The 12,706-nt window shown below is 39.7% G+C and overlaps 1 protein-coding gene across 1 annotated transcript in view; it reads right to left on the reverse strand.

Moving 5' to 3' along the window:
* Window positions 1-12,706, reverse strand: part of INPP4B (inositol polyphosphate-4-phosphatase type II B) — a 957,317-nt gene that overhangs the window by 922,771 nt on the left and 21,840 nt on the right. The window contains exon 4 of the mRNA XM_014586328.2: window positions 10,220-10,934. The gene's annotated coding sequence lies outside the window, so the exon portion shown is untranslated. The remainder of the gene's footprint in view (window positions 1-10,219; window positions 10,935-12,706) is intronic.

Consider the following 12,706-nt stretch of genomic DNA (forward strand, 5'->3'; position numbering starts at 1 on the left):
AATTAAGTTACAAAAAAAAAAAAGTTGCAGAAAAAAAAAATCCATTCGATGACCGCAGTTAAGATATATAGCCCCAGCTAGGTGATACTTTATAGGATGCCTAAAGGTAGACTTGTGTTCATGGAAATGTATATATCAGCTGTGTTTGCTATGGAAATATTTAGATTAATTAAGATCTTTAGTAATTCAATAAAAAATGGGGGGGAAACAGTATAGAAAGTAAACATAGATACCAGAGACAGTGTGGGAAGAGAGTGGGAGATGGCTGAGGGTAAGAGATAGGGAATCAAGGATGTGGAGGGGGGAGCAAAACATACAGGAAACAAGAAATGGAAAATTATTTGTTGTTAATAGCAGATATGTTGATGTGCTTGATTGAGATAATATACAGTGTACTCTGGATGGAAAATCTCATTTTGTTTGCTGTAATGATGTACAGTGAATGAACGTAAACAAATAAATTTAAATAAAAAAAAAAAACACACACACACAGAAAACACACCAGGCATTTGTGCATGCATGTCCAAAATCCCAGGAGGAGAAGGGATGTCTGCTTGGCCATACTCCTCTGAAGGGTAGTTTCTCACTTTCCCTCTCACTGTCTTTCTGGCATGGAGATGTACTGTATGACAGAAACATTAAAAAAATTAAAAATTTATATAATCTGTTAAAAAATATTATAAGAAATAACCAAGAACTAACCTAGAAGCAGAAATAAATCATTTTTATAAGTTAATTTAAATTACAATTTAATAATTCTAAATGCCATTTTTCACTAAAATGAACCAGAGATCTTTTGCAGAAATGCTGATTTCAGGGCAGCTTGAGGGAAGGTACAGACAAGCCCGGACTGTTCCAGAAAGTCAGGAAGTGTTAACAGAACCGTCAGGCCGAGTCAAAAGGCCTCAGGAGCCAACTTGAAGGGAATCCCACTGGCTAAATCTGGGACAATTTGAGCAGCAAACTAATGATGGCAATGAACTAAAATTCACTGAATGAAATAACTACCCAGGGGTTCACTCTGATAGAAGTAAATCAATAAATAACTAAATAAACAGAGAAGGAAAATCTCTTCCTTATCACAATATAAAAAGTAATAGGGAAAGAAAAAAGATGGAGTACACAGATCATCAGTGGGACCGACTCTGTGGTGCAACAGTAATGCAGTGCTCAAGAAAAGCCAGATCCTATGGGAGAGCAGGTGGCATGCAGGGTAAGGCAGCTAGAGCCCACATGGCTGACTGAGCAGATCATGCCCTGGACCAGGCAGCTTGAAAAACACACCAAACATGCACATGTACATGCCCAAAGTCCTGAGAGGAGAATGGAGGAATAGCGACTGCAGTGGGGTCATGCCTCCTGGGAGATGGTTTCTCACTCACTCGTCTGTCACTGTCTCTCTCTAATGAGGACAAGTGTCCTATAGCAAACTTAATGAAAAGAAAAAAAAAAAGGAAGTCAGATCCCACATGGCAAACCACGGTTCAAATCCCCAGCCTGGTCATTCTGAAAACAAACTGGGCATGTGCAGAGGTGCCCAGAATCCAGCAGGCTGGAGGACTGGAGGAAGGAGATCACAGTGTGACCAAGGCCTTGAAGGGCACTTGTCTCTCTCTCACTCTCACATGTTCACACATGTGTGCTATCACATATAAAGAAAAAAAACTATTTAAAAAAATCACCACCAGATGCTAAAACTAGAAATTGAAAATTTACCGAGGAACAATATTTTTATCTAGTCATATGATAGCTTCCTATAAATCATTTATTAATTATAAAACAATAGTGACTTGACAATAAAGAAACCTAACGTCACCAATATTAGACAAACCGGTACCCTGTGCCTCTGCACAATCGCCTAAAAAGGAGATGGCTTCTCTTTAGTTGCTTTCCTGCCAAAGACACCTAAATACAAAAAGGACTTAACATGAGGAAACATAAGATATCTTCCATATCAGTATATGAAATAATAAAATTGTCAAAGTCAAGAAAAACAAAGGCAGGCTGAAGAAGTATTCTTGATGACTGAAACCAGAGAGACCTAAGAATCTGACATGCTCTTAGGTTAGATCCAAGACCAGGGGAGTCTTTAAAACTTTAAAGGGCATTGATAGGATATTTGAGGAAATCTGAAAATGTGGCAGATTAGATAATAGTACTGTATCAGAATAAATTTCTTGATTTTGATAATAAAGAAAATATTCTTTATCTTAGTAGAAACATGCTAAGTTATTTGGGAATAAAAAGGCAAAAAAAGACCTCAACTTACTCTCAAATGGTCAGAAAAAAAAGTTTATATACACATAAAGAAAAAACTCGTATGTGTGTATATATATGTATAGGTACATATATTCCCCTCCTTTCTCTATATATGTATACGGGGGGAGAGGAGCATAAAACAGAAACAGATGGGACTGAATGTAAACAACTGGCGAGTCTGGGTCAGGGCAAAGGGCAAACTGGTATTCCTGCAAAATTCTTACAATTTTTCTGCACATTGAAATTGTATAAAGTCATCTCTCTTCACTTTGATCAATTTCACCTGACTCTGCAGTCATGAAATATGTCTTTAGGGTAATCTCTTGGACCTGATATGTCCACCATCGCCAGCCTTCTAGTTGATCAAGTTCCTCTTCCAATTCTTTAAAATTCTTCAAAAGCTCCTAATGCATATATGTATGCATGCACATAGCCAGTAGGTAGCTGGATCCTACATGGCCAACTCTGCAGTTCAAGTCCCGGAACAGACAGCCTGAATAACATGCTAGGCACGGGTACATGCATGCCCAAAATCCCAAGAGAAGAATGCAAGAGAAGGAGCTGTGGCATGGCCATCTCTCTTGGGGAATAATTTCTCACTTTCCTTGTCTCTGTCTCTCAACTGTATGTATGCGTGTGTGTAATATATATATATTCAGAAGACCATGTCAGCTTTTCACATTCCCTTTCCTTCCTTAGTCTTCTCTCTTGTTCTTTAGAACCATCATATTCCACGGAGTTACTATCATACCAAGTATCCCCTGTTCCTCTCATTCCTTAATGCAGAACGCCCTTTTACTGAATGGAGGGGAGGAGGAGGTTTATATTTACTACTAGAAAATATAAAGGGGAAACCTATGATAAAATGGGAGCTAGAGCTCACAGTATGATAAATGGCAAGATATAGGGTCCAAAGACAGATCAAGAGTAACACAAGTTTGTACAAAGCTAAGCACTATCCCAAGTATTCTGCATGTTATCACATCTCATTCTCACGACAAATCTATGAGGAATAATAATAGAAGATCAGCTCCAAAGGAGATCATAAACACACTGAAAGGTACAACATGTGCTGCAGAGCTGGGACACATGCAGGGAAGGAGATTTTAAGAGTATTAGATGAAGCATAAGGCTTGTCCCAGCTGAATTAACTGAAAAGAGTCTGTCCCAGCTAAGATATGGGAATAATGTATTAGACCGTGAACACGGTCATGGTCTTAATGGTCTGCTAAGTTGGATAAATATCAGAGGTCATCAAACTACGGTACCAAATCTAGTCCATCATCTCTTTATATAAATAAAGTTTTAGAGGAATACAACTAACTTCACTTTTTTCCCCCTATAGTCTGAGGTTGCTTTTGAGCTATAATAACAGGACTGAGAATCTAAGACAGAGATCATGTGATCTTCATAGCCTAAGGTATTTATTATCTAACTCTTTACTGGAAAAATTGCTGATCCCTGATCATGAGGTCAAAATGCTGGAACACTAAAGAGTTATTAGAGAGGAAGGAGCCCCAGTGGTAAGTGGGAGATTGGGATGGCTCCATTGTATGCGATTTGCACATCACCTCTAACTATCCCCCATGGATGACCCAGAGAATGCTTCCTTCACCAAGGCACTGTTGAGAATGGCACTGACAGGGATAAAAGCTCTGTGCTGGCTATTCTCTGCAAGCCAGAGATAATGATGGATTATTCTATAGTCTCGATCTCAGCGAAAGTAAGGAAATCCCAGAAGGGTAGAGACCAGGTGTTGGCACCAACCATCAGTGATAAGGTGCATACAATTAAACAATAAGACTCGGGGGGAAATGGAGCCAGGCTGTTTTGACCCAGGGGGATCTGTAAGGATGGCCAATGGATCATAGGCTCCTTATAAATAAAGTAGATAGATGCAAATTAAAGTATTTCTGCATAAGTATTGGCAGAAATAGTCTAAACCTGGTTAGAAATTAAAATCACATACTGGAGATATATGTGGCCTCTCTACCCACCAGACTCCAGTCAGTTCACAGACCCAGGTGAACCATGCTACATGGCCAATGGTGTATCCCAGTCTTTCCAAGAGATACCATAACCATCTTACCAGGTTGAGCACTAAAGAAAGGAAAATATTCAGACCTTCTGAGACATTAGAGCCTTGTTCTGATCTTTGCTAAACCCAATTACTAAAACATCTCTCGTGTGTTGAGAGCGGACCGGATTCATCGAACAACTGATCCAGTGGGTCTAGTAGGAGGAGTAAGGTCTATTTATTCCAACTTCTTCTCTACAATATACCACTTAATTAATATACTATTTTATTAAGGTTGCTTTCCTTAATTGAAATTCATAACTCTGGTCTTCATATGCATACTTCTCTCTAAGTTCCCAGAACTGCTTTCTCTCCTTGCCCCTTCAAATATGGGTGTGATAAGTGCACCTTGGCATTATTACTCCTAAACTCTGGTTTACCTAAATTCTACTTACACTCTTTGGTGTAAAAAGTCCCCAAATTAACTCTCCTGTTATTATCATAACACTGTATAAGAAAACCCACAAAACATCAGTAGCATCCAATAAGAAGAATCTATTGCTTGAATGCCTGGCATCAGCTGGATAGCTAGCTAGTTAATCCTTGGTCAAGTGTGCCATGAGCTGATCTAAACAGCCTCAGGTCTGTTCCCCATGTGTCTCTGCCTCCAGGAGATTATCCTAGGCATGCTCCCCAGATGCTGTAAGAGACATAAAAAGGGAAGCCCCAACATACATGTCCATTTCTATTTCTTCTTTTATCCCTTATGGTTACATTGCATTGGCCAGAGTACATCACAAGGTTAAGCCCAGTGCCAAAAGGGAAGGGGATGGGGTAGGCTATCTCACCCTGTATAGGATTAAAATTACTCTGCAAAGTTATGTTATCAAAGGGAATAAGGAAGAACTCAAGATATCCTTGCAAAGAGTACACTCATACATTCCTCAAAATACTCAATTTGAATGTGCTGTCTTTTCCTGATAGGATCCTATCTAACATATTTGAGAGGGTAAGAAACTAGTTAATTTTACCCACTAACAAATTAAGACTGAGAAATAAACCAGGCAGTCTAGTTATAGCATCCACAACAGGACCCATCATCTTTCCTTGGGTGCAAATATAGAGAGAAATAGCTATGATCAAAGAACAAATGCGAACCAGAAAAGGTAAGGCAACTCTCAGAAGTGAAGAGTTTGCACCACTGCTCAGGTCCAATGTGGCATGGGAAATAAAACAGAAAATGAAGTTGTATCCAGATAAATGCAGATAGGAACAGAATGGAAGTAAGACCTGTCAGAAGCTAGAACCTGACAAGTTATATATGAACAACCTGGGGAGGCACCAGAATTTATGTTTATTGGCTCTAGCTACATGAGAGCACTAATTGATTGAAAGATACATAATTATGTTGGACAACAGGGAATAATAAAATGTATAAACATTATAAAATATTGCAAAAGTTTTGGAAAGTCACAGAGTTCTCAGTCGGCATACCTAGAGTTGCTGGTTCACTTTCTTGATCATTCTCCTCCCTCCTCCTTTGACACACTCATTCTTTGTCATGATGGTTCTCCTTGGTGTGTCTTCTTGGCCTGTTTCTCATTTTAGTCTTGAAGATGCAATGAAAGTGGGGCTGGCCCCACACCTTAGCAGTTGAGAGAGCCACATCCCACATACGCAACTGTAGTTCAAGTTCTGGTCCCAGCAGCTTGAAAAGCATAGCACAGAATGGAGAAAAGGAGGAGAATGGATTGACCACACCCCACTGCAGGGGTACTTTCTCCCTTATTCTCTGTTTTTCTGTCTGTCTCTAGCAAACACACGTGCTCCTTGACAATAAAAAAGCAACTAAAATTAAATAATAGCTGTATACTAACATTTCTTTGGGTATTTCAGAAGCTGTCCTGGTTAGCAACCATCCATTCCATTGATTTCTCTCCAATTTTCTCACCATATTAGACAACAACTAGATTCTTTAAGCTGATCAATAACAGAGGCAAGAAATGAGGCAAAAAAACCAGAAGCCAAGCTGGGCACCACAGCTTATGAAGTAAGCTTCTACCTTAGCCCATAGAAAATTTCATCTAATTCTTCTTTCACATTTCATTATGATAAATTGAGGAAAACTATGTGTGTGTATGTTTGGGTTAAAGAGAAAAAGGGGAAACATCATCCTCCCCTAGACTACAAGATCAGGCATGGTGGCAAGTGGAAATGAGGCAAGAGAAGGCTTGGGTAAGGAAGAGTCTGATTAAACCGAACAAAAATATAAGCTAAAGCATTTTGGAGACAGCTTACATGAAGGTCTCCAAATTTCCTTTCATCATCAGAAAAACACAGTTCTGCAAACATAATAGGCTACAATTTTCTCCAAGTTCTCATTAATATTTGACTTTTAACAGAATGCCAAGCATAAGCCACAATGAAATGTCATCTTTAACAATATAATAAGATTTAAAATCCTGTATAATGCCTACATGATGTATTAACCTTCATATCCAATCTCCTCTATAGCAATGTTCTATAGTCTGTGCAATTGTGCGTAGTTCGCGTTCGACAGTCAGTGAAACACATAGGTAGAATGCTGGCAGCCGGAAAAATAGTAAGAATATTGTCAGACGAATTTTTCCAAATAAGTACTCTCTTGGCTTTTTATAATAAACACCAGAATATTCTAGGCTGAAATTGGAAGAGAGTTCCTCATGTAGAGATGACAACTGGGCATCGCATCCCACCTCTGTTCTCCCAGATCACCTTTTTTGTAATTCCAATGTCATTGCCCTTCTCAGCTAGGGTAGAAAACATCATTGCTCCCTAGTTAATGGCTGGGCCAAACCTTGTGGACCAAACCATAGCTGAAGCAAACTTAAACAGTTAAATAAAAATGTATTAAATGTTGAGGACCACAAAAGAGAAGTCATCTCAGAGTAACATTAAACTAGATACATATGTAATGGCTATAATATTTTGAAAATAATATAATCATGTATTTTTAATTCCCTATGGGTCTCTCAGGCACTGAATCAAGGACTTTCATTCCTTTAGGGGAAGAACCCATAATACCTAGAAAAAAAGAATCATTCAAATTTGAGTGTTAAATCAGATTTAAGTTCATAGTGCAAAAATAGCCTTTTGGAAAGCTTAGTTTCTTTGAGAAACAGCACAGTTGCCCCACCCCAGTCCCCACTCCCACCTCCCAGTACACACACACACACACACACACACACACACACACACATTCTAATTCCCTATGGGTCTCTCAGGCACTGAATCAAGGACTTTCATTCCTTTAGGGGAAGAACCCATAATACCTAGAAAAAAAGAATCATTCAAATTTGAGTGTTAAATCAGATTTAAGTTCATAGTGCAAAAATAGCCTTTTGGAAAGCTTAGTTTCTTTGAGAAACAGCACAGTTGCCCCACCCCAGTCCCCACTCCCACCTCCCAACACACACACACACACACACACACACACACACACACACATTCCCCTTAATTATCAAAAGCTCCTTTTCAAATATCAAGAAACAAAATTTGGAGGACTTTTTCAGCAGATTATCAGGTAGAGAAGTCAAAATACGTGCTAAGGGAAATTACCACACAATGACTAAGCCTCTCTTTAAGGAAAAGAGAGGAATGAGAGTAAATAATTCCAATGAGGGTTGTTCCTGCTCCCTCCCCTAACACCAGAGCCAAATCCACCTCCTGCCAAAAAAGCCCTGGGGTGAAAGGACATGGCTGAAACCTGAGCATGAGTCATAGACCATCCCAGGACAGGCGCCATCTTTGCTTCCCCTGATGTCTAAGCCTCTTGGAAAAACCCTGTTTCTTTGGGGTGCAGCTCCCAACCAGGATCTAAAGCAAAAATGTGGAAACAACTGAGGAGTGCCTGTGGAGCTCCCATATCCTGGTGGTGAGTAGAAGATGACTGTGGAGAGCAGTTAATTTGAAAACATGTGATTAAAACATGTGGCCCGTAGACACATGCAAAAAACGCGCTTTTGTAAGCTACTCTAGCAGGGCTATTGAAAAGCATCCATATACAAAAGCAGTATTTGTCTGTTGTTAATGGTTGTCTTTTTGCTATTATTGATATCCAATACCCCAATACTGCTCAGTATTGGGCTAAAGGAAGTCACATGCGTTTATTAAATTGTCCTGCCAAAACAATCAGAGAAATTATATGGGGCCAGTCATTTTCACATCTTCAAATGATTTACATCCAAAAACAACTGGCTTTGCATTCTGATTTCTCCTCTCTTATTCTCTTTACGTTCCACTTCCTTCTTCCCCATTCCTTTTGCATCCCATTTTCCCCTTCCCCCTTTTTCTGCCCTTTAAAAGAAAAAAACCCAAGGCTGGGTCTAGTCACCAACTTCTCCATCAAAGAAGCTGTGCCCACTTAATCCTCACTTTTCTATACTTGTGTGTCTTTGTGTGTTTTGTTATTGCATCTATTTCTAATCCACAGCCTTCCCCACTCAGAGAAACCTGTTCATGCCAAACTAGTCCTGGCAGATGATGAAGAAGAAGAGGAAAAAATCCCTGAGGATGCTCCTGGCACACTGCTACAGGTCCAGGGAGGATGTTTTGTAAAGTAAATTAACCCTAGAGCGGATGCCCTGAGAAAACTGCCTAGAGAGTAAACAGCATCCCTGACCATGCTTCAGAGGTCAGCAAGGGATGAGCTGAAGAGAAGCTGCACTCAGATACAAGAAACAGCTCCATTTAAATACCTCTATTTGCAATGGCTCCAGTTAGGCTCTTTAAGGTAACAAACGCATTTAGCTTTGGAATGTTCAGCTGACATACTACAGAAAATGCGGTAATCTCCTTAGAGCACAGTGGGTTAAGTCCTTGGCCATCCTAGCCTCCCTCTGACCACTGCTGTGCTCCTTAACATAGCACAACGTGTAGAGTGTTGCTTTTGGAGTCAGGCAGACTGTACTTGGCTGTAGCGTTTATAAATGATTCTGTGCGACCTTAATTCATCCAACCTCATATTTTTTTCATCTTTAAAATAAAGATAATAATTGGACTTGCCTCGCAGAATTGTCATGTGGAGTAATTGAATTACACAGGTAAAGTGCTTAGCAGAATGTATGCTATACAATAAGAGCTTACTTTGTGTGTGTTTGCACACACACAAATGTGTGTGCCCACATACACGTGTGCATGCAGGTCCAATCCCTACAAAACTGTCCTAACATGTTATCAATATGTGCAGGACATAGAGAACCTTGTACTAAAGGCTCCAATCACCCCTGTTCAATGGAAGATGATCTGCATGGTCTTAAATTCAGAGATGCACTCAAGGACTAGTGCAGGTGCCTGCACCCCATGGGGTGTGTGCTGTGTCTGGCATTCCGTATAAAACAGTGATGTTCTGAGGCACTGAGTAAGAACAGGCATCACAACAGTGATCAATAGTGACTAAAAAAAAACGTTTTTGAAAGAGACTGTTGGCTATAGGGCACATGCGCTTGCCGATGTGACAGAGAAAGAGAGAAAGCAAGAAATGATCTCCCCCAAGATTGCTACACTGCAATCCCTTCTCCTGCATTAGCCTCTTGGGATTTGGTGCACATGTGCATGCATGCACACATGCCCGGCATGAGTTTAAGTGACAGGATTCAGGACTTGAACTGCAGTCAGCCCCATGGGAGTCCAGCGCCTTAGCCACTATGCCACCTGCTGGCCCCAAGGTGACAAAAACTTAATGAGCAATTGTTCTGTGTGCCACATGCTGTTTTAAGTGTTTCACTGATATTAACTCATTTAATTCCACAAGAACTACAGAAGGAGAAAGTTATTATTGTTGTCATTCTACAGATAGAGAAACTGAGGCAAAGAGAAGGAACGTAATTTCTCCAAGGTCATGAGTGGTAGAGCTGAAATCTGAAACCAGGCACTCTAGCATAATCCATCAAGCATATAAAGTACCTTCATGCCTCTGCCTCCAAAGTTTCTTCTCTCGCCTTTCCAACTCTGGTCTATCCAGGGTCCCTGCCTCTTCTAGAATTGTTTCTCTCTGGCTTCTTCTTTCTGCTCTTCCTTTACCTTTTCTTCACCTGCCTTGGGTGACCACTGCCAGCCAATAAAGACAGCACTTCTGTTAACACACCCATTGCAATGTGCCATGTCTGAGACTTTCACAGGGTATAGCTGAGTTCCCTGTAGCTCCAAACAACTGAGCGAGTCAAATATCTCTGAATCTCCTTTCCTGAAAGTTTGCCTAGGAGGACTCCAGATGCATCAGAAAGTTGTAACTCTCCATCCTGAGACAGTAGGCAAGGCTGGGCCTGGGAATATGGCCATGTTCTATGGTCTTGCCTTGCCCATCCCTTTCTGTAGATCTCCATTTGGACCAGCACAGATGGCTCTACCCATATCACTGTCAGTTTGTGAGGACGTCACTGTGATCCTGAGAACACCTGGTGCTAAAGTGTTGATTCCAGGAGCCAGAACGGTGTGCTATTTTGCATATTTGCATGATGCTTGATGTTGTCTTATTCATTGTAACATAAGGACTCAACTATTGTGAGTTGAATGTTTCAGGATGCATGGCCTTACAGTTTCAGTAGAAAGTGATGTGGAGTCAGGATGGTTGACTTTTGTCCTGGGCTTGTCTTTGAATTGACTTCTATGCGCAGATCATCTGTAGGTAATGAATAATAATCAAATAATCAAGGTTAAAATCATTGAGAAAAACTGAGGCCCAAACTTGGATGCTTTAAGCTAAGTAGTTTGTACAGTAATGAAAGATTTTCCTGAATTATCTGAATAGTTCCAGTTACTTTTTCTCTGACAGTTGCTTCAGGAGAGTTAACTATTGACAGAATGCTGAGGGATATTAACTCTTTTTCTTTTCTTTTTTTAGTTTACTTATTTCTTCTATGAGCAAGAGAGAGAGAACATGTACTCCCAACAGAATCTTTTTTTAAAAGAATTATTTTATTTAACTTTATTATTAATATCATTATTATTTTTCAGTTTGATCAGAGAGAGACAGAGAGAGAGAGGAAGTGAGAAAGCAGGCCACCAGGTCCGAAACTTGAACCGTGGTTGGCCATGTGGGAGTCCAGCGCCTTTAACCACCACGTCACTTGCCGGCCCTCCAACAGAATCTTGAAACCTACTCCCTCAGCTTACCTGGATCATGGACACTTAAGTACCTTGTGTACTCAGGAAGGTCTTCAAATTCTACCTAGAACCTTCCCAGGTATTATAATCTTCACAGAGCAGTCATGTTTTACCACTGTGCCACTGTACAACTCCAATTTAAATCATTTTTATATTAAAAAATAAAAAGGAAATACTCTGGTTGTAACTAGAGACTACAGAAATGTAGTTTTCCATTTCCAGTGATAACTACACTTTTGCATAGCTACTGGGTATGCATTGCTTTTCCTCATAAGCAAAGATTTCCCTATGGAAATGGATAAGTTTTTCTTTGTATAAAAGTGCTTAAAAAGCTGAATACCTATCAATGTATTTTATGCTTTAATTTTAGAGACAAGGTAATTCCAAAGAATAATTCTATTAAATATAAGTAACTAAAATATTATGAATATTTCTATCTTCACTTAAATGGCTCTTAATCCTTACTTCAGTATTGTGATTTTTATTACCAATAAAAATTAAATGTCCACATTAAATATCTAACATATAAGTATGATTTAAATACAGTACAAAATGTTTATTATCTTATTCTAAATTCAACTAAAAACATGAAAGTACTTTGAATAGTTAAACAACCTAAAGACAATATTTGTTTCCTATTAATATATATGATTAATTAATTCCTATTAATATATGTAATTAATTCATTCCTATTAATATGTGTAATTTCTAGCAACTAAGTTAAAATATCTCTGACGGTAAAGACCCCATATATCTTTTTTTGGCAAAAAATCTCAACAAACCCCAGAACAGGAAGAAGATCTGAGAGGAGAGTAAAAACAGATGTGCAAGAATCCTTGTGGTATCTGAAGCCATAGGGGTGATTGAGATCACCCAAAGATAGTGTAGACAGTGACAGGAGAGGTAGGAGGACAGAACCCTGGGAAACCAACATTTGAAAACCAGGATGTGACGGGAAAGGGCACGAAACAAAGTGATTAAAGTTTGCAAAAGTATGTAAAGAACTCCCCTAGGGAATGATCCCATTAGGGAAGGGAAGTGGCTGAGAAAACAAAGACAAGGATGCAGCACAAGTGAAGATTTTCAAAGTATTTTTAAAAATATAGAATGGGTAGGGTAGGTACCTACATGCCGTGCACATGTAGGTGTTGGGATGTGTCGTGCTTACAGGTGGGCAGTCAGCAGGGTGAGGGGTGACTGGCTAAGGATGAGAACTGTTCTGTGTGTGCCAGATGGTGCCAGTATGTCAAGGAGGAGGTCTGTTGCTGAGTGACTATCCAAATGACT

The sequence above is a fragment of the Tupaia chinensis genome, unplaced genomic scaffold (assembly GCF_000334495.1).
Source record: "Tupaia chinensis unplaced genomic scaffold, TupChi_1.0 Scaffold000127_2, whole genome shotgun sequence".
Classification (NCBI taxonomy): Eukaryota; Metazoa; Chordata; class Mammalia; order Scandentia; family Tupaiidae; genus Tupaia; species Tupaia belangeri.